This window comes from Onychomys torridus, chromosome 14 (assembly GCF_903995425.1).
Source record: "Onychomys torridus chromosome 14, mOncTor1.1, whole genome shotgun sequence".
Classification (NCBI taxonomy): Eukaryota; Metazoa; Chordata; class Mammalia; order Rodentia; family Cricetidae; genus Onychomys; species Onychomys torridus.
In genome coordinates, this window is record NC_050456.1 from 77,422,215 (window position 1) to 77,445,165 (window position 22,951).

At 48.8% G+C, this 22,951-nt stretch overlaps 1 long non-coding RNA gene across 1 annotated transcript; it reads left to right on the plus strand.

The window, feature by feature from the left end:
• The first annotated feature begins 8,419 nt into the window (after positions 1-8,419).
• On the plus strand, positions 8,420-22,583 carry LOC118595118. Its single transcript, XR_004946476.1, has 3 exons — positions 8,420-8,522; positions 17,307-17,499; positions 21,953-22,583. It is a non-coding gene; the product is annotated as an uncharacterized LOC118595118 (long non-coding RNA).
• Positions 22,584-22,951: the final 368 nt, after the last annotated feature.

A 22,951-nucleotide genomic window follows, 5' to 3' on the forward strand; every position in this document is an offset into this window, starting at 1 on the left:
TTTCTGTTGTCAAGTGTCTTCATCTGCAGACTTAAACTTAGATGGTGGAAGCTAAAGATTTCTCATTGTCCTCTCAGAAATGCTAGTGTGTGTGTGTGTGTGTGTGTGTGTGTGTGTGTGTGTGTAAATGTGTGGAGTAAAGCTAATGATGAAGAGAGACCTGAGCAAGAACCAGCAACTGCACATCCAAGACTTCAACCTGTGCATGCAGAATATACATCTGTCCATCAACCCCTTTCCTTCCTGTAGACCTTGGATTTACCTACTGCAGTACAAAGCAGTACATGAGCAAAGAGATAATCTTATCAGCTATCCCAGTCTGAGGATCTGAGGCCTCACAGCGGAAAGATGAATCCCTGTTGCATAGCAGTTCCTTTTGGAGAGGCATTCATTAAGACTAAAGAAGCTCCAAAGAGAAACTGTTAAGTCTCAGGAAGTCAACAACTCAGAAGTCTCAGGAAGTCCCTGAAACTGACTTGGATACACAAAAGTCCCTCCCTCACCAAGATTATATAAGCAATCAGGATCTCTGAGAGGACTCAGAGAAATTACACTGTATGGAAGAGATTCTCCAACCTGCCTGCTAACCATAAAGGGAGTTCAGGGTATTAGTGTCTGTGAGTCATCACCCATGCTGGGGTGAGCTTTCCATAATACAGCTGACTTTGAGTCATGCTCTTATAAGGAACCCCTTACCTGTATTCCTGTAGCCCAAATAAACCCATCAGTTCACCAAGTTCAATTTTGGTGACATTGTTACTTTGGTCCTCCATTGGTTCTCTATCTAGGGTGAGCAGACATTTTTTTTTTTTTCAGGTATCCCATATCCCCAGGAAGTGTCACACAACAACTCCACAGCCTTTCCTTTCCAGGCTGTCCCTTTTCCTGGATGGCTGTCTCCCATGATCTTCCTTCCTGATGGCTGATGTATGAAGCTCCCTCAGGAGGAAACCTCCACCTCCCAATGGATGTTTCTGAGCTCCCTGCCTAGTCTAGCATAGAGGCCTCTGGGGGGTTGTCACACCGTCACAGATGGCTGTTGCCTTATCCTTTGACCACTACTGCTAAGTGAGGGGCATGCCACCTTGGCCTACGCCCAGCTCTGCTGTCACTCAAGCCTCCACCATCCTGTAAATCTCACCCTCTCTTCTGTGTCCTGGTTCTCCCACCGACTTCTCTGGTTTAAACCAGACTCCATGAAATCACTGACTCATGTCCAAAAGACTCCACACCGGACCATGAGCTACCCAAGAGGGATGATGTAAGTCTGGAAAACAGTAAGAGGATCTGTGGATGGAAATCTTCCCTGCCCTGAAGCAGGCTCATCTCTGTCTCCCACAGAGGCTGAGTCCCCCTGCCAGAGTATCAGCCTTCAGTATGTGGCGTGAGTACACATGCCTAGTCAGGAATAGAGCTCCTGCAGGAGATAAAGAGGAACACCATAGCTTCTTGGCCTCAATGAGGCCATCCCACTGATTTTGGAAGTTCTAGAACAGCTGCCCCCAAAGGCACTCTTTGCAGAGTTTTCTATCCCCTCTGGGGTTTTCCCAAGAGCTTCCAGCTTTTTCCTCTTGAGCAAGGAGCCTTCTGCCCCTGTGATGATGTGAAGTAACAACAGGGCAGTGACAGCAGAAATGCTCATAGATCTCCCTGTTCCTCTCAGGGCTGTCTTGCTTCATGGTCTAGATGGATCCATGAACAACAAAGTGCAAAGCTGAACGTTGTGTACACACTGAACCATCTTTCTCGGCAAGTTGTCTTTCCATTTATCTATTGATAGGACGTGATATGATGTCACAATGCTTTTCATAACGTTTTATGATCAAATAAAAGCAGTTTTATTTTTCTGTTTCCCTAAACATGCACCATTTCTTTGTATTACAGAACTGAACTCTTCTGGGTTTTTGTTTTTTTGGTTTTTTTGGTTTTGTTTGTTTGTATTTTTGGTTTTTTTTTTGGGGGGGTGACAGGGTGGAGGTTGGATGTGTGTTTGTAGTATATGTGTATATATAGGTTTGCAGGTCTGTGGGTACATGTGTGGGGATGATGCATGCATGCATGCCTCTGTGTGTGTGTGTGTGTGTGTGTGTGTGTGTGTGTGTGTGTGTGTGTACATTTAAGGCCTGAAATGAAGTCACTCTGCTCTTTTATTTAACGAGGCAAAGGCTCTCACTTAGACCCAAAGTTCACAGATCAGCCAGCTGTAGTAGGTAGCCATCCCAGCATTGGCCTGGAAGTTCCAACCCCCATTGAGGCTTTGGTAATGGTCACACCCACAAGGTGGGGCTGAGGGAGGGAGCTGAAGACCCAGGATTGAGAGGAGAGGTCTCTCTTGGTTCTGGGACCCTGGACGCTGGAGGTAGACCGAGCAGAGTTCTCCAGAGAACACCGCTGGACTGCGCCATACCTTTGCCAGACCCTATAACCTATCCCTTCATTTGTAAGTTACCCCACAAAATAAACCTCCCTTTTAACTACATGGAGTGGCCTTAATAATTTCACCAATAGCCAGCCTAGCTAGCTGGCTTGCTCCAGGGAGCCCACCTCTACTCCTCAAGGACTGGGATTGCAAGCAACACCACACACATCTGCTCTGCCAGGCTTCTTTATGTGGGTTCTTCTTCTTGTTTTTGTTTGGTTTTGGTTTTTGAGACAGTCTTTCTATTATGTAGCCTTGGCTGTCCTGGAACTCACTATGTAGACGAGGCTGACCTCGAACTCACAGAAATCCACCTGCCAAACTCTGGTACTCAGGCATGCACAAACATGTTTGATCCATGAATCTGTCTCCCCTGCCTCATCTTCTAGAGCTTCACAAAACATACAGCAAACCATAGAAACTACAGCCATTCCATGGTGCTGGAGAACCTAGAACATATTTCTCTAGTTCACTGGATTCTGTTAACCCTCACCCAAGCCCTCTCTGTAGATCCCTTCCCCCTCTCATAATCTTGTGCCCACATTCCACTCTCTCCTTCTAGGGGGCCATTTTTTCTTCAGCTTCTCCACGTACATTCGATCATGGAGTATATGACTTCCTGTGACCAGCTTATTAGTATAATCTCTCTGTGCTCCATCCATGCTGCAGATGACAATGTTCTATCCCCCTTTGTGACTGATAATATTATTCCATTGTATAAATATGTACTCATGACTCCTATTTTAATTTCAGAAATGCATCTCCAGAGGTCAAGTACTAGCATACAACACAATATAGGCTCTAATAAAGAATCCTGACATCTACAGAGAGCACGAAGTCCACTTCATCTGCTCCTCAGGGCCCTGAAAATAACTCAATCAAAATTGAACAATGCAGGATCCTACGTGAGAAAATTAAAAAGCCCTGTAATAATTAAAATGTATATCATAGCCCCACTTCAGCTAGATTGCTCACTGTTTCTGCCCAAAAGGGCCTGATCTCTTGAAAGGGCTGATGGTTATTAGAATTTAATATAGGTCAGGCAGACTCACTGAGTCAAAACTGGGTGGGTGGGGGGTCCTGTGAGTTACATAAACTAGTTTCTGTTTGTATGCTGCCTGCCAGCCAGCCCAGGGATACTCCTGGCAGGAGGAAGGTCAGGTGCTGGCATCCAGGTCATCCACAGTCCTTGGTGCCACCTCTCTGTGATAGTATGTGTCCTGCAGTTTCAGAACCCTCCTGAGACATGGCACGTGTTAATATACCCAAGTGTAGGGATGGTGGCTGGAGAAATGGGTAAGTCTGTATAGTGTTTACCTTTCAAGTATGAGGGCCTGGATTTGATGTCTAGCACCTAAATAAAACAGGGGGCGGGGGATGCCGAGACAGGCAGATCTCTGGGGCTCCTTGGCCAGCCAGCATAGTCTAATTGGAAACAAACAAGATTAATGTCTCCAAAACTGAGGTGGACAGAGCAGCTCTTGAGGGACATCAGAAGTTGTCCCCTGGCCTTCACATGGACGGACACATACACAAATATACACACATTAAAAATGCACCAAAGTGCAGCCCTCAGTCCACATGGTTTCTATGAACCTTCTGTAAACAGGCATGCTTTCTTTAACAGAGAATGCTTCAGCACCAGAGTCTCTACTCAAACTGACCCATCCAAGGATGCAGAAACCTCCTAGAACGGATGCTTTTTTTTAAAAAAAAAAAAGTTTTTTAAATTAAGAGGAAAGGCCCTGATATGCAGACTCATCATCCCTTCCACTCACGTTCAAGGCTCCCTGAAGACCTGGCCATGCATTTGCCACACTTCCTGCAAGAGAGTATTTACAATGGTATGTAACTGGATGGGGGGGGTGGGGGATCTAGTCCTGTCACCATACAAATGTCTGTGCTCCTGAGAGGCAGTGACCCTGATGCATAGGCATCTGCCTGTGTTCCCTTCCTACACTCTGAAATCAAAAGAGACCTTAATGCTGACATTCCTCCTGCCCCAGGGGCTTGTGGACAGGTATTGTTAAAGTCAGATCTAAGCAGGGGCCTGGCAACTAATTAAGATAAAGAAGCCCAGAATAAAAGAGAGGATGCTTCGATTAAAAACTGAAATCCTGGCCTGAATCCAGAGCCGCCTTTAACACACAGTGAAACAACACACCAGTTCCATGACGGTTGGCACAGACCCCAATATCAGCTCTGCTTCCAACCATAAATCAGAAGTGGGCATTTCTGTCTTATTTGTTTCTCTCTTCCCATCCCCCTAGAAGAACACCCAGGGAGCCAATTTAAAAGGAACCTGGCCCTCTAAATTTTCTTTAACTATTCAGTTGGAATAAAATCAGCACATCCAAAAAAAAACGGTCTCCAAAACCATAACGTGAACGGAATGAGTGTTTTGTTCAGTCTAAGTCTCTGGTTGAAAAGACACAATGAGGTCAAAGAATTTCATGGCTCAGAAAGGCTTAAATCACCAGTCTATTTAAAAAAGATAAAATAATAAAATACTTTGAGGGCGAGCCGGCGCCCAACATGGGGCTATTCTTCATTCCTTGAGGCAAAACAGTCCATTGATATCTCTTAGATATCAGTGCAAGCTTGTAAGATGGCTTGAACATCACAACTTCTCCACCCTGTGCCTTTCCCTAAACCCAACTCTCTGTTTTCTGTGTTTTGCTTTTGGTTATCTTGCTGTCACTGAGAACTATGAAATGAGAATGGTAAACTGAGGGACAGGGTTCAGTTTCCCGGCTAATGACGAGACCTCTCTGAGACGGTCCCCTTTGGAGAGCGCAAAGTTCATGGCAAAGCCACAATCCATTTTCAAATGCTAATACTTCTAATTTAATTCATCTGAATAAGTGGTCTGAAATGATACCTGGCTCATATATGAATTGTTAACACATTCCGGAAAACCTAAATGCCAAATTTCTCTCCTTCAGACTCCAGAGAGGGTTATTCTCCCCACTTTTCCTTTCTTCCTGAACCACCACAATTGCTGCTTCTTTGTTCCCCAAAGAGTTTTAAAAGTAGCTCTGTTCAAGTCATTTCTGCTTCACTGTTCTAATCACGCACTTATCGATGGCAGTGGGGTTTATCAAGCTCTTCAGAGCAAGCCCCATCACCAGGGTTCCAGTGTGATTCAGGGTGAGCTATGCTCTCCTGAGGAAGGTGCCTGAACTCAACTCACCCAGGTACTGTCACTGGGGTAGCACATTTTCAAAAATACCCCCGCTTTTACACAGGACAACTTCCTAGAGAGTCCCAGGTGAAGCAGGGGGGGGGTAACCACCTGTCAGAAACATCCTCTCCTGGAGCCTTCACCAGGACATTCCTGCATCACAGAACCTCTCCTGACTCTCTTAGGCAAATGCAGGCTATCCCAAACAGAAATGCTCTGTAGATGTCTCTGTTTTGTATGTTTTCCTTCTCATTTGCTATGGCAGTCCAATTGAGTCATCTTTTAAATTGTTTAAGATCCTACCTAATTAAAATAATTCACCTAATTTAAAACTCAAGCGACAGTGACTGTAAGCTTATGAGGAAGAGTGTGCTCTTCACTCACAGGCGCTATGCTGAGGGTGAGCAGGTGCAACCCTAAAATGTCTCCACTTCCCCCTCCCTTGCTGAGACAAGATATATAGACCAACATCCTGTTGACTGACAAACAGTCTGTGGAGTCCTGGGCACTGTCAGAGAACATGAAACATACGAATGAGCCCTGTTAATTAAACCTATGGTTTTTTCCAACCCTGGAAACACAGCCAGCACCTTACAGGAGCTGCAAAAACAGGACGCTAAATGTTGAGGGCAGTGCCACTAGGTTTCTGTGACCACTCAGAGGTAGGGACAGTTCCACAAGGATCCCTGCAGGCCAGGGCATTGTGAGGCTGAGAAGGCCAGACTGGACATGTGGCAAGAAGGTGGAAGGGACAGAGGTGTGAGGGACACCCAGGAACAGGACAACAGGAGTTTGTGAGACAGTGTGGCTGAATCTGGGATCTGAAGGCGGGGTTCTTGCCCTGGGATATGGGGGGTGGTGGTGGTGGCTGTTCTTTACCACCCAGGTTTCTTGCAGAGGCCTTGTTGTAGCCCAGCAAAGGCAGACTGACAATGGTAGCACACACTGCAGCCCCAGAACAGAGGCAGAACTGGCGAGCAGAGACCCAAGAGCTGCCCCTAGAGGCGGCAGGCCAGTGGAGATGACAGACAAAGGAGCCGGATTTGTGAACTTTTCAGAATTGTGTCTAACCAAATAGTATTACACAAATTAAATATTCCACTTCTGAATACAATTTATAAATCCCAACCTGACAGGGCTAGAACACAGCCTACCTCCTCTACAACCAATGCAGACAGTCAGTATCTAAATTACACATTTTTTAACTGTAGGTCCCTCCCCTCCCCTCCCCTGCCCTCCCCTCCCCTCCCTTCCTCTCCTCCTCTCCCCTCCCCTCCCCTCCCTTCCTCTCCTCCTCTCCCCTCCCCTCCCCTCCCCTCCCTTCCTCTCCTCCTCTCCCCTCCCCTCCCCTCCCTTCCTCTCCTCCCCTCCCCTCCCCTCCTCTCCCCTTTCTTCCCTCCTCTCTTCTCTCCTCTCAAGTCGAATCCAGAAACTGTCAAATACAAACTTCTGCTTTAACAAAATGAACATCTGCGCTCACCCACCAGGAGCAAAAATCCTAACTGTACTAACCCTGGCACTTTGCTTTGACAGCCAAGCACCAACTTTTTTTCCCCTATTACTTTATTTCCTTAACACACCTGCTTTCTTTACATACTGCCTTCTTAAGGAAGAGATTAATTTTTATTGTCAAGAATAGTTCTTTTCCAGAACAGAGAGGCAAGGGCTGTGCTGTATAGAACATGCCTGTCATTACATAATCCCCAGGAATGTGGACCCAAACCTGCACATCCAGCAGGATACTCCCCCCCCCCCCCCCCCCCCCAGCTTCTCACACAAGGAAGTGGTAACTTCAGCTCTTTGGAATTAAGACTGATGGAGATGACTCCTGCTGTGCAGAGTGGCCTGCCCACACCACCCCAACATAGCAGGCCTGGATTAGCATTAGAATTCCCGTTCGTCCTCCTCAGCCCGCTCCCTATCCAGTTATTCAGTGAGTTATAATTTGGTACTAACATTTAGTTAAATTGAAACTTTGGTCGAAAACGGCCGTGTCTCCCTGCCCCCCTCCCAGCAAAGCACAATTTCTTTGAGCCATTTTCCAAACATTAGCTGATCTCTTTTTTAAGCTGAAAAAGGTAAAAGTTTATTTTTAAAGATCAGGCTCACATTTCTAAAACCTGGCTGGATTTTTTTTTTCTTTTCAAATAAACAGTCAGGGTGCGGGTAGCTGTATTAAAGGACTTGAACTTCTCATAAGCACTTGTCAGAGACCTCAGGACGGCTCTGCAGACATTAATTAATGTTCAGTCCAATGGAGATTCCGATGAGAAAAGAAGGAATGAGAGGTTCAAGGCCGCGCTGTTGTGAGTCCACTTCGGAATTGGAGATTGAAACCCCTCTTTCCCAACGAGCCAGCGAGAGTCTGCCGAAGTATTGAGGAGCCCTATTGAAGGCTGTGGGAGTTTTGGCGGCTTAATGGGATTGTGTTCAGTCCTCAAGCTCCCCTTTAAACGCCTCCAATAAAAGGGCCTCTCTAATTGCTTTCTGACTTTCTATGAAACTTTCTAAGCTACACTGACATCCTCGAAGACAACTACGGAATTAAATAGTAGAGAAAGGCTAGACAAAGTGGGTGCAGAGAAAAAAGGAGGTTCTCAGCCTAGTGTGTGTGAGGTGGGGGGTAACTCGGCGGGGGGAGTGGGGAGATGGATGGGTGTGAAGTCTGGGTTGCGAAAAGAAAAATATGAGTGTTCCCTTTTGTGTGCGGACAAACAGCCTAGTGCAGGGAGGTCGCGGCTGGGGTCACGCGGCTCCGGGCTGCAGCTGCCGCGATGGGGCGGGGGTCCTGGGCGGTCACCACGAGTCCCCAGCCGCCAGCAGCATCAGCATTCCGGCGGCGCGGGAGGCCGCTGTCCTCGCCCGACCCCGGCCCGGTCCAGTCCAGAGCATGCCCGGCACCAAGTCTGCCCAAGCAAGGTAAGCAGCACCAGGCAGCGCCTAGGGCCTGAGCCTGTGCGCAAGGCGACTCCCTCGACAGGACGCATGGCCCGCTCAGTGTCCCGGTCCCTGAGTCACTGATGTGCCTGGGAGGACGCAGGAACCTGAAGGGTTCCCGGGACAGCTGGCTATAGTGGTACAGGGCCTGGACCTGATCAGGACTTTAACAGGAACTGCTATTGTCTTACTCAGGGCTGTGTCGTCGTCTCCACTCTCACTAGGGAGTTCAAGAGGTCCCAGGTAACCCTGCCTGGGAGGTCCGTGACAGTGGGTCACCCTCCCTGGGAACCACTCCTTAAGCAGACCCTTAGCAGGGTCTGGCCAGCCTGGGCCTCCGAAGGGCAGGTGCAGTGTCCACAGCTCTGTGAGCTTGGCTGCCCCCTGGAGCACCTGCCTGTGCTCTGCCAGGCCTCCTTCCGACTCGAGGGCAAGGCTGTGGGAAGACCCGGCGCACTCACTTCGGACCTGGAGAGCGATGGCACACTGTGGGGCGCAGAGGGCAAAGAAGGCGGCGGCGGCCAGGCGCCGGCCATCAAAGGCCTGGGGTGGTGGCCCGCCGCATTGCCCGAGGCCAGGGCAAGGACATGAAAGGATCTTTATCCTCGAGTGACACGGCCGGCAGTTTCCTCCTGCCTCCCCCTCCCTTGTCCCTAATTGGGGCCGGCTGCTAATGTGATTAAAGGCCAGTTAAACGTTTCTCCGAGCAGAGGATGGGAAGAGGCCGAGACCCCTGCCCCCTCCCTGGGTCACTCCAGGCCCTTGGTCAGGGGGTCGGTGGCAGTGCCAACCCCAGGACAGCCTGCCCAGGCGCTCCGTGATTGTTCCCCTCAGGCCTGGAGGCCGCGGGCGGGCGGGTTCCTGAGGCTTTATGTAAGCCGGTGGGCTTGCGGCCCGGCCGGATTTGGGGATTCTTTTCTCAGTTTCCATTTTCTGGCCTTTGGAACTGTGCCCTGGGCCCTCAGAGCCCAACACCCCTCTGGTGCCTGGCGCCGCGGGGTCCATCCAGGAGGGCAGGCTTGGGGGTGCGGACATTGGGGATCTCTCTACGCAAGGCAGTGAGTGACTCCGGCAGTAGTGCCCTGGCAACGTGCTATGGACAATCAAAGCCCGCGACCCCGCGGAGGCCTGTGTGACCGCCGAGTTCCCACGTCGGCTGCGGCGTGGGTGGTCCCGCGCACCCCGGGAGGGCTCATCAGTGTGGCCGCTGCGAGCTTCAGGTCTGGGAGCCAGTCGTGCCCGCTTTGCCCTCCGCATCCTTTTCCGAATGTCGCCTGCGGACTCATGCTCGGAGCCCACAGGCCCTGGGGACCCCCTTCCTAGGCTTGACCGATGCGACCAAAGCCGCCAGCGCGCTCTACGCGTGCAAGGTAGGCTGAGGTATGGGGCGCTAGGACACAGAAGCAAAAAGTCTTAACCCTACACGGAGCAGCTCCTGCCGGTGGCCTTGAGCCCCGGGAACAATGAAAGCTAAAAGGTAGTAGCCCTGCGGGCCATCATCTGCAGTTCCCAAAATCTTTCGCTGAGCTGGCTACCTTGGCCACAATTGCCTGGGAGTCCGTGAGTGGGGTCTGAGAACGTGGCCCAGCAGTATGCCCATGCTCTGAAACTCCAAGTCTGGACCGATTAGAACTGGGTCAAGGCAAATTTAAAAAAAAAAAAAAAAAGGTACTCAAACCGAGAAGTGAACTTCCGACATCAGGTGGCAAGGCTGCGCGCTCGCTCAGCGGCTGCAGCGCTGGGGTCTGCGGGTCCGAACACACTAACAAGTGGATTTTACACAAGTCCCCGGCTGCAGGCCACGCATGGTCCACCTCCTCCGAGGGTCTGTCCACAGCTTTCTCCGTGAGTTTCACAGAACGAAAACTCTAGCTAGCCCTGGGACAGCGGAGGGTACGCTGGGGAGCCAGGCCGAGCAGATCTCCAGGGGGTAGAAAGAAGTCCTCTGTTTGCTTCCTTCGCACCCCTGGGGATCACCGCACCATGGTGCCCACCAGCCAAGCTCACCGTTTCAAGATTGCCAAATGCCTTAAAAATTAATGTGAATCGAGGAGGAACGCTTTCGTGGAAATTTTACATATTGGCTGTTTACACTTTTCCAATATTGTCCGAAATCCTCTGTAGGGCTTTTTCATATCCATACGTCAGTCTGAACACTTCGGAAGATATGAAAAGAAAATGACATTTTATTCAAGTAGAACAAAAGCAGGCGGCATGTTTTAATATTTCTGGGGAAATGTGTTGTAGATGTAAGATTTTTTTCATGCTCAAAATTTATAATTTTTGATATTTTAAAATATATATTTTGTACATTTTTAACAAAAAACAAGGAAAGATAAATTTTAAAGCAAAAAAACTGAAAGTGGAGGGATAGGAGCTACAGTTTGTCTTTCCCTCACATTCTTTTTATTTATTTATTTTTCTTTTATTCCTAATAGACTGGAAAAATAAAGCCAAAATACAATAATTTCTTATTAAATCAACACATAAAAGTAACTGATTTCTGTGCAGATGGATGGAAGGGACCTGGCTGCTTCATATGCACAGAAATCCCTGCTTTACATGATTCTATTTCCTTCTGCTGCGCAAAGCTTTGCAGGGTGAAAAAGTAAACAGTTTCATTTGTGTGTGTGTGTGTGTGTGTGTGTGTGTGTGCATTGTTGTTGTTTTTTAAAACCTGTTTGTTGAACACAGATAAAATTAGAATCCTCATCTATTTGAGACAAAAGTTGGCTGATTTTTTTTTTTTAAGCCAAGGGACTGTGGGTTTTTGTTTGGTGTAAAATAGTCCCATTTAACTAAAGTGTAACAAATAGAATGACCTTAGGCTGTTTTCACTAAGGCTCCATTACCACAGTGGAGGGAAAGGTAGTCCTAATATTCATCTCATCCTGCAGCTTCTTTTTTCCCCTGAGATAGCTTTTCTAGCAATCTTACATGGATAAATGAGCAATATAGAAAAAAATAATAATTTGTGTGTTCTTAGCAAGTAATTTTCTCACTTTCAGAACGCAAAAAAAAAAATAAATGTTCAATGCTGCTTTTTAGGAATAATCTCTCAACTGAATCCAAGAGAGGAAGATAGATTTTTGTTGCCTCTTCAACAGCAAGGAAGAGGAGGGCTGAGATGCAGGCAGCTTCACTAGGAGAAGCAACATGGTCCCAGCTTCAGAGGGTCGATTGTACCAGCTGTCCGGTATCCATTGATAGCTATGTAGATGATTGTGCTGATCCTTACAAGGACAACTGTAGACAAGCCAGATGAATGGATTGCACGATGGCAGTGTGGGAGAGGCCCACGGCATGGAGACTGTCATGTTTTGGTCCCCTCTGCAGGGTATCCCTGTACTCTACAGCAGATTGCTCTCAGGCAGCGGCCTGATTGCACTATGATATTACTGAGGACCCCTCCGCCATTTTTCATGACCCAGGTATAGACAGAACCTTAGGATTTAAGGTGTCCCTGAACTGACTTGTCACATCCAGAAGTTTGGAGAGAAAGCCACTATGATGTATCTGTTTACATCATATACACACCAAAAAAAAAAAAAAAAGAAAGAAAGAAAGAAAGAAAGAAAGAAAGAAAGAAAGAAAGAAGAAGAAAGAAAGAAAGAAAGAAAGAAAAGAAAAGAACAAGAGAGGAAGGAAAGAAGGAAGGAAGGAAGGAAGGAAGGAAGGAAGGAAGGAAGGAAGGAAGGAAGGAAAAGACAAGCCTCCTGATGATGGGTATAGGATGGGGTTTGTGTGCGTAAAAATATTTGGAGATTTTGCTCCTGATTTTTGTTCAGCACTTCTGGCGAAGCTAAGATGCCTTTGGGGCACCGGGATGGGCAGCACAGCAGACAGGAAAGCATGTCAGGAGGACATGGCTTCCATGGAGAGCATGGTCTGCTGTGCTTTATATTAGGACTGGAGACCTGGCCTTGTGCAGGGTTGTCCAGTGGAATACTGTCCCAGGAAGGATGAGTGGACAAAAAGAAATACAGATATAAATGTCTGACAGTGCCCAGGGGAGAGGGCAGATGAAAATGGACTCTCTCTCACCATTCCTGGGCTCTGTAGCAGGAAGTTTTACATGGGGAAAAAAGGGTAACAAATGAGAGCCTAGGGCTGATACCTCCCAAACATTCATTTGGGCCAGAATTACTTGATGGAAAAACAAATCCTGTGCATACCTATAACCCCAGTGCTCAGGAGGTTGAGGCAAAGGGTGGGGTATCACAAGTTTGAAATCAACCTGGGCTACATAGCAATACTCTATCTCGTAAACACAAAATATATCTCCCTAAATCATGTTGACCCAGAACCTTCCTCCACCAGCTAAAAAGCCGCTGCCTCCAGGAAGCGTTCAACTCCCAGCCTCTAGAATTCTGTGACCCCTGACCTGAGGGGAGGGTACTGTCTTCCTTCCCTCCCCAAATCACCAGCACTACCTGAGACGGGAAAGACTTTCTCTATTTACCCCACACATAGGGCTCAATGTTTTTCCAATCAGCCAGCTGGACCTGTCTTAGGGTCTTTCTTTGCTGGCTTGCAAGCACCCTTCACCACAGGTGAGGAACACTGGGACTCAAAAAAGAGGAAAGCAGGCTCTCCTCCTTAGCATAGAAGCTTTGGGGACAGTTAATACCCCACACACCCATGTCACCCAAGTCCTTAGCCCCCACGTTATGGTACCACCACCGCCTTGCTGAGCCAGCAGTGTTGTGTGGGAAGAGGCACACTGCAGCAGAAGTCCTCTAGCCTGCCCTGGCCTGTGCCCAGCACCAGTGTCCTTGTTTAGGGAACAAAGACCCGGAGGCCTCTGCAGAAATGAAAAAAAACTGAAAGCCTCGCTTTCAGAGTTCACTCGCTGTAGTCAAGAAGACTAATACACTGCGTATCCGCACAGCCCGCTCTGCCAGATGCTTGCATGACAGCTATGTAGACAGAGGGCATCGACTATTCACACAAAGGAGTACCTATCCTACACCGCACTGGGGTGGTGTTCCCCTATTTCTTTCTTATCCAAATGGTGGCTGCCATCCCAGGACCGTTCCTATCTCCTTTTCATGCTGGAAATACATGGACCCTGCTGAGCCAAGGTGTGGGGTGAGACAACTTGGGACTCAGCTCATTCTTGGATTCCTCCCCTTGGGCTAAGCATGAGAATGTTCAGTGCCTCTGGGGAGCAGTGAGCTTCTACATCAAAAAAGGCTTGACTTGGTGCCTGCCTAGGTTGCCTGTCACCTTGTTCCTGTCATTTCTGAGCCCTGTCTCCACCCGCATCAGCCTCCTGAGAGAGTCTTCCTCCTCCTCCTCCCCACCCCCAATTCCAGCTGCACCCCAATTCCAGCTGCACCCCAGGCTTCCCTTTGAAGAGCTTTCTCTCAGAGTCTGCTGCAGCTAGGGTCAGGGGGGGTCAGCACAGTCCCTATAATGCCCTCCTTGTCAGTGGGGGTCAGCACAGTCCCTATAATGCCCTCCTTATGTGTGGACTTCTAAAATGCTGGGGATCGCCTGGCCCTCCAGGATTTGTGGGCAGTCAATCAGTCATCTCCAGAGCATGGCAGCACTCATCCAACAGCATGGGGGTAGCAGATAGGGCACCATTCTCCCCACTTTACAGATTGGCAGTGGGGTCCCAGAGAGATATAGTGATGTGGTTTGGGGAACAACCAGTGGCAGAGTAAGGTGAGGCTACTTCTCCTGGACCTTTGAAGACTCTTATGCTCTGTCTGTTGTCATGTACAGACAGGGTCAGGCCAGGTCTCCTACTGCATACCTAGGCACATGTCATCATGGAAAAATTCAGTTCCCTCACCACTGTCCCTCCTCTGCCCTGAGAAATTTGACTATATTCCTCTCCATTCTTGTCCCCCATAGCGGGCCAGGCCAAGATCTTCCTGCCCCATCACAGACCTACCACCCCAGCCAGGAAATAACCACTCTAGTTCTATTAGCATGTGAACTGGGGATGGTTGCTTCCCATTCCCTGTGTGTGATATGCACACACATGCACATAGATTCATCTCACACTTACGCCCTAGCTCACAGACACAGAAAGCCCTGATCCTCCAGCTACATGTGTTGAAAGTCACCATCTCCCCCTGCTCTTTGTACTTCAGCTTCCCCACAGTCTGCAAGTATAGGTGAAGAGACTGACCACTAACTCTCTCTTGGGTCTAGTCACAAAACTTACTGAAATGTGCAATCTGGTTCAAGCTGTCTGAAGAGTGCCTTTCCCCACAATTTATCTGAGGCTTTGCAAGACTCCTGGGGACTTGAAGCAGAAGAAGATTCACAGAGCACCATGGTTGAATCTCAAATGTGGACAGAGCCAGCTGGGGGCTGGCCTTGCTGAATGGTACTATTATTTTCCAGAAATGGAGACAGTGTTTAGATGGTGACTTGGGCCCTGGCAAAACAGGAGTATGGGAAGGGGTGGGGGGTCTTGTCTGGTAGTGACTGGCCATGGACCACGTGCACAGGGAAGGTGATGCTGTCTACAGTGACAACACAACTCTTTAAGAATGTATAGCCAGGCAGTGGTGGCGCACGCCTTTAATCCAGTACTCAGGAGGCAGAGGCAGGCGGATCTCTTTGAGTTCGAGGCCAGCCTGGGCTACAGAGTGAGTTCCAAGACAGGCTCCAAAGCTACACAGAGAAACCCTGTCTTGAAAAACAAAAACAAGAATGTTTGGTGCTCATATGCATACAAGTCCCAGTCTGCAAACTGGCTGGTATCAGTGAGGGGCAGGAGGGAGGCTAGTGTGGAAACAGAAGAGGCAAGAGAGGAAACATACATGACGGAGGGTAGTTTAACCCTGAACTTTTCCAACTACAGGACCCAGAGGAACTGTGGGTACCCATCACCCTGAGCAGTCCTGGAAGACCCGATTTAAGCCTTTCAATCTGTTCCCTGAGTCCACCCCAACCTGTGTGGCCTTTGTGAACTGCCTCCCTATAACCTGTTTCCCTTTTCAATCCATCTCTTGGCTTTGTTTACTGGACAGCTTTTGGTCATGTCCAAGCTGCTCCTGCCTGCCATGTCCTGCAATCTCACACACCTGGAAATTGAGGGCCAGGGTAGTGGAGACTCCTTTACATACATGCACCACGTTCAGCCTCTAATGTCTCTCAGTGCCTGCTTTCCTTCAAGTGGAGACCTAAGGGTCTGGAAAGGAAAGAGAAGGCACTGACTGACAAAGGGTCAAGAATGTCCCCAAAGCTTTCTATGACCAGAGACTTAGAACTCTGAAACAGGCTGTGGACCACTGCAACCTCACACAGGCACAGATCCACATACCTGCTGTCCCAGAGGGAAAACTGTCTAGAAGCAGTGCTCTGTGGTGACATCCTAAAGTCTCTCTAGAGCAATGCAAGATGTCTTTTAAGGCCCTCCATGGCACCCAAGAAGCATGAGGCTTACTCACTACCAGGCTACCCTAAGTATCAGATATGATGAAGCCTGTTGCCTACCTCCTGGTCAGGGCAAGCTAACCCTGTAGGCACAATAAACATGGCTACCACCTAGACTGGGAAGGACTCTGTGGGGAGGGGCAGTTTTCAACCCAGGAATGGCTTCCCCTCCATAGTCTGTAAAGAGGCACATTGAGGGAACCCCATGACAGGAAGTCGAAGTTTGTTTCCAGACTGAGGTGTGTTTCACAAAACCAGCTGAAAAATTCCCAAGGGGTCAGTCCAGGGCAGGCATGAGACCTGTGGTTGGTGGAGTTATGATAGTGTTAGTGTAGAGGCAAGCCACCACCCCAGGAGACACTGGAAGGCTGAAGAAGAAACCAGCATGGAGACAGGGTTACAGATGGGAGAGGGAAGGTGGACTAAGCTGCAGCCGCGCCCTCGTCATCTCCATAACATCCACAGCATGGGCCCTTCTGCACTCTTCCTCCAAAACCCCCTTTCATGCGGACCCCTTCTCACAGCAGGGTAGATACCCATGTTATGTAGGCCAGCTCAGTACCCCTTCCCCAGAGTGTCCACGTGGTTCTGGAGAGGTGAGTCCACGGGTGTGCTGACTGGACAGGTGACCCGCTAGGAAACCTTCCCCTTGGGAGGTTGTGACTAACTCAGGAGTGGACAAGAAGTACAGTGGGGCCAACTGAGAATGGAATGATGATGGAGCAGAGCTGAGGCTATTGAACTGGCAGGAGGAACCTAGGGCTGACACCAGCTCTGCCAGGAAATGGAGGAAATCCACGAGGCTGAGCTTAGATGACGAACCTGGTGTATGGACGGAGCCCAGCAGTGAGAGAGGGCTCTCCTGCCTCTTCTGAGACTCTAGTCCCATCCAAGACTCACACACACACACACCTTCACAGACCTCTGTAATAGAGTTTGGGAGTCTTAGTATAGGCATTTGGGAGTGACTCACACATCTAATAGATACTCCTTCTAGTCCCCAACGCCTCCCCTCTAGGGTCTGCAAGAACTCCAGCTCTCCTGATAACTCTCCACAGTAACTTCACTTCTTTGGGAGCCAACTGTTGCCATACACAAAGGCATGTGCAGTTTCTCTGGAGAAGCTGGGCTAGCGCAGCCTCCCACATGACAAGGGGACCCAGGGAGAAACTGACACTCAGTACCCTGGACAGTGTTGGGGATGATGCTGGAGCTGGGTCCAGCTGACCTTGAACTCTTCGATCACAAGAACTACCTGTAGGCCATCTGAGCTGAGTTTCTGTCATTGACCCCAAAAGGTGAGTGAGAAGGCATTGGAGAAACAGCTGTGTGTGTCTAACCACTCCCCTGCACTGCCACCCTCAGGTCCGGGTCATAGCCCAGTCACCTGGAGAAGATGGATGCTTCCACATGAAGTATGCCAGTTCTGAATCTTCACCCACAACCCTGTCCGTGCCCTGATGGATCATCCTCAGGAGGTTGTGACTTTACTGTAAACTGAGGACAAAAACTGAGATGACCAGCCTATGTCTACACCTGGCCTATCACCCGTGGCCAGGTCAGTCATGGGAATACTCTTGAAGGTATTTTGACCAATTGGTCACTGAGTGTTGGGCCCTCTATGTCAATGCCTCTTTTGAAAGGTAGAAGGTAGTAGACTACGTTCAGAGACATCAAGACTGGAGCTTGGGGACCTAGAAGGCCCTTTACAAGTGAAAGGTATCAAGAGTGGGGTAGGCCCTGAGAAGCCGCTGTGACAGAGTTCGAAAGGCCCGACTCGTGTAGGGGCTTTCCGGTAGACTGCTCTGCCTCTGTGGCCTCTCAACAGATCTGTGAAACAGGGCTTGGTCATTATGGGTCCCAGCACTGTGGACATTCTAAGGGACTAGGATCAAGGTCACCAGCCAGTAAGAGGCTTGAACCCACCATATCCCAGAACCACCATGAGGAAACTGGCCAGAGAGGGGATGAGTAAACTGGTTCCCTTGGAGACAGGGCAGAAGTCCCTGTTCCCCCACCCCACCCCCTAAACTGAACCTGGGACGAGAGAATTCCCTGGGAGACGGGGGTACTGTCTTAAGGCTTTGGCTATTCATCTGTAGCCAGCCACCTGGCCACTCCCTTAAATAAGTCCTGGAACTAATCAGCCCCAGCCCTCAAGCCCACACCATGCCAGCTCCTCGGTCTCCTGTGAAAGCCATGGCACTCACTGAAGCCTTAAGTGGCCTTTCTGCACTGGCTGCCCGGATACCTGCAGTCACCAATGGCAACATCATTCTCAACAGTCAGGCAAGTTAAAGAGTAGTGGGCATGAGCTGGAGAGCAGACTTGGAGATGGGAAGAGGAGAATAAAGAGGTGATCTGTGTGCCAGGCTTTTAGGGGGACACTTCTGCTGCCAGGTGGCCCTTGAGTTCTGTCCTGGACTAAATATAGTTCCTTGGACAGTTTTGACTTTGGTAGCCCTGCAGCCACAACGCAGGAGTCAGAGGCCATTCTGGTCTTTCCCAGCTTAGAGCCAGGGCAGCCAAGTGGGATCTGGAGCAAGTGCAAGCCTGTCCCTCTGCCTCAGGCATCCACCTCTGATACGAGGACCTGAATTAGACCCGGATTAGGATTCTCTAGCTCTAACATACTGTTTTCCAAATCACAGCACACAGAGCCGGTGTCCATGAATAAATACCAATGTATCTCACCAAGACTCAGGAACACTTTTACAGCATCCTTATTACTTCTTCCACTGACTTCCTGCAGGCTCCATGTTCTCCCCTTTGGATAGGGAGAAGATTTTTAAAACATGACAGCATGTTTACTTTGAAATGTAGTAAAACAAAGCAAAGGAATCCAAAGTTCATTGTCCTTATCCAGGGAGCTTCTGTTAGCAGTTTCTAAAATACTCAAATAAGTACTCAGGGAGAGAACGAAGAGGCTGGGGAAAGACAGAGAAGAAAAAGAGGCCTGGGAGATAGCTCAGCTGGTAAAATGCTGGGGCTCACTGGCTAGCTATCACAATGAAGGGGGGGGGGAAGGAGGGAAGGAAGGTAGGTAGGTGATAGCATTCAAGGTTTTCTGCTAGCCTCCACATGCATTCACACACACTCACATGCATGCATGTGCACACACATAAAATGAGAGCCAGGAAGATGGGTGGGCAGATTAAAATATCTGCCATACCAGCTGGCAACCTGTAAAAGCCAGATGTCAGGGAGGTATTATCTGTAATCCCTGTATCCTTTGATAAGGTAGGCAGCTGAGACAGAAGACCCCCCTGAAGGTCATAAGCCAGCTAGCCGGGAAGAGACATTACATGGAATAAAACAAGAGAGACCCTGATTCAAAAACAAGTTGCAGAGTGAAGACAAACACCTGAGGTTATCCTCAGACCTCTTCATGCACACTGTGACATACATATACCTTCTGACCCTACTTACATACATGAACACACATGCATGTTTCATACACACAAACAAAAACTTTTTAAAGAAAATGAGTTCCTGTCTCAGCCTTATTCAGCCCTCTCATTGCAGAGCCCATGTCCTCACCATCAATTAGAAGACAAGATCTATATCCCACTTCATCACAGACCACCTCTACTGCCTAGGCATGTCCATCACCTCCTTGATCCTCAGTTTCTTTACCCACAAAGTGGGTAGAAATGATAGCACCGATCTCCTGGGGCCTGCTGAGGATTCACTGAACTAACTATATAGGGTACTCAGGGACCGATCTCCTGGGGCCTCCTGAGGATTCACTGAACTAACTATATAGGGTACTCAGGGAGGGATTCTTTGTGTTTTGTTTGTTTGATGATGACCAGTCATTGTCTGGTCTTTCAGAAGCATGTACCGCTGTCTATTTTGTTTGTGTTTAACCCAGCAAATAGACCATACATTGTCCCACCTATTGCTTTCTCCCCTGTGCTAATTTAGAGACCCATTCATTCTGGGACATGCAGATGCACCTTGCATGTGAACACAAACCCAGATCTGTGTGCCCCCACCATTTGTATGCACACTATACCAGCCACACTGTGTGTGTGTGTGTGTGTGTGTGTGTGTGTGTGTGTGTGTGTGTGTGTGTTTAACTTGTCTGGATCTGAACTTCCATTGACATGACATGGATGAGGGTCCCATTTCCCTCAAACTGCTGCCTGTTCTGAGCATCACAGCTGCAAGCAATTCCAGTCTAGATATTTTGGTGGCTAAGAGCCCCTGTGGATATTTAAGTTAGAGGACTGTAGTCACACATGGTTCTAGCATCTAATGTGACAGCAGACTTGAGAGAACACATGAACCCACAAAGACTATGGTGATGCAGTAGGGAGCACCAGGCTCTGGGACAACTCCAGGTGACTTGGGGAAATGGTACTTCAGCAAGCTTTGACCTGCATCACCACACAGGGTACTCTATAGACTAAAGTGCCTGCCCTAAGCCTAGAGCAGTTGATGACATTACTTTCTCTGGGGTTTTCTTGAGTCTGCCCCCCAACACCAGTCTGGGGGATCCCTGCAGAGAAGCCTGCAGAACCAGGCTTCTCACTGTGACCCCTCAGCAGTTCAGTTCCAATCTGCCTTGTGGAAACAGCCAGACACCCTTCTGAGTCAATCCCAGCAGGGATGCTAGCAAGGCTGACCCAGGTCATCCATCCACTCAGCCAGGAGGCGGTGATGCCTCTTGCCACCCCATCATGACTCACTTAGAGAAAATTTTAGAAAAGAGGCTCCTCAAATGTCTCATGAGAAGGATGCCTGTCTTCTGATGATCAAGTCTGGGCTTCTTTCTTTCTTTCTTTCTTTCTTCCTTCCTTCCTTCCTTCCTTCCTTCCTTCCTTCCCTTTTTTTTTTTTTTTGTTGTTTTTGTTTTTTGTTTTTTTTCAAGACAAGGTTTCTCTGTGTAGTTTTGTTGCCTGTCCTGAATCTTGCTCTGTAGACCAGGCTGTCCTCGAACTCACAGAGATCTGATCAAGTCTGGGTTTCTATTTGCAGGGCCTTGAAGCTAAATAAAGAGCATATGAGCATATGTTACTCTGAGTGTTTCTGTGCAGGTATTTGAGCGTGGGATTAGCATGGGAATGGATTGACTAAGAGAGCGGTTTTCCCTCCCAGATCTATAGGTGAGCCTCATCCCATCAGTTGATAGCCTGGAGAGAACAAAGAGCAGACCCACTTCCCAGTACTAGAGGATCCTCCCTCCTACCAAATGGCTTTGTGCTCAGACATCTAGATGTTCCCTGCCTGAGCTTGAACTGAAATCTCAGTGTCTTAGGATAAAAGTCTAAGATTCAGGTGCTGCCAGTTTGGTCTGGTAAAAGACTACTCCTTGGTTTGCCAAGCACTGGCTGCCCAGTGTCCTGACAAAGCAAGAAGAGAGGGGTTCAAGGGGAGAGAAAGGGAGAGCAGTGTGCAAGAGAGAGAACACACCAGAGTTGCCATTCAGTTGGCAGAGAGCTTTCCTAGCATGCACAGAGCCCTGGACTCAGTCCCCAGGGCCACATAAACAAAGTGTGGTGATTGTGTCTGCAATCCCAGCACTCAGGAGGTAGAGGCAGGAGGATCAGAAGCTCGTGATTACCCTCAGCTCCATATTAAGTTTGAGGCTAGCCTGGACCACATGAGATCCTGTCAGACAGAGGAAGAAACAGACATTTTGTTTCTATAAAGGTACTAATCTATCCAGGGGGGTTCCACCTTCATGACCTTATTGCCTCCCAAAGGACCCCACTTCCTGATAGTCTGTGCCAGAAAGTTGGGGTTTCATCATGTAAACTTGGGGGTGAGCTAGACCTCCCTGAGACTCGGGCTCCAGATAACCTCTCTATTCTTCCTGGGCTCCCACTTGGCCACTGCACAAGTCAGCCATCTTCTGATACAAACGTATCCTTTTATTGACTGTTTCTCCAGAGAACCTTGGCAGACACAGCATCCCAGGCAACAAAGAGACTCAGAGGGAGAGCCCGAAATCCAGCTCATGGGTTAAAATATTTACACTAGTTAAATATTCTTATCTGTTTCAGATGGGATCTGACAGCGTCTGTCCAACGTGGTCCTGTCTACAGCAAACAATCCTCCTCAGCCTACCAGTACTACCAGCCTTCCTCAGCCTGGCCCCGGTCAACCTGCCTCATCTATGGCTTAGCCACCACTGCTTCTGGAGCCTCCAATCCTCTCCACTTCCCATCCCTATACATAACCCAGGTCTCTAGAGATCACATCTTTCACATCTGGGTCATCATCCCCCAAGGCTTTGAGGGGCCCGGGTAGGATTCCAGGTGATCAAGGATGTCAGAAGAAAGGAATAATCCCACAGAGGGAGCATGAGCACCTGAGACGGGACTTAGGGTCATGTGCCTTAGCTTCTTAGTGCAAAGGCTGGGCCATTGGGATGATGGATGCCAAGCATTCCTTACAATCCCATTATTTGTGAGGTTTCTCATGATCGTAGCTAAAAGGTGGAAAAGGGCAATAAGGCCGAGAAAGCCCTGGTCACTGAATCCCTAGTGAAGTCACCTCCCCACAGGACACTTAAGGACAACCATCCTCCTCACTGGCCTCCCACCTCCAGGACAATTCCCGGACTCCAAGATGTCCCAGGGAAGGTAACAGAGATGGGTTGGAGGGCATGAGAGGACACACTTCCACTGACCATCCAGCCTAGCAAAGCTAGAAACCGTCAAAAAATAAAAATTCCATTTGTAAACAAGATCAAATTATTTGATTGTGAAACCAGGGTCCATGGAATTTGAAATAATTTAATATGAAACAATATCATTTGAAATGCTGACCAGCCAAAGACCTGGAGGTGGGGAGGGCGCTGGATCCCCCTGTGCCCAGACACGTGGAACCCAGCCTCGGGGAATATCAACAAACCTTTCTTTCAAGGCGCTGTGTTCGGAGTCTGTGATGTGGCTGCCCCAGGCCAGGTTCTGCCAGCCATCCTCCAGCTGGACATGTTCCAGTTACCTAGTGTCTCACCTAGAGAGATGGGTACAGAAAACATGGGTACAGAAAACACA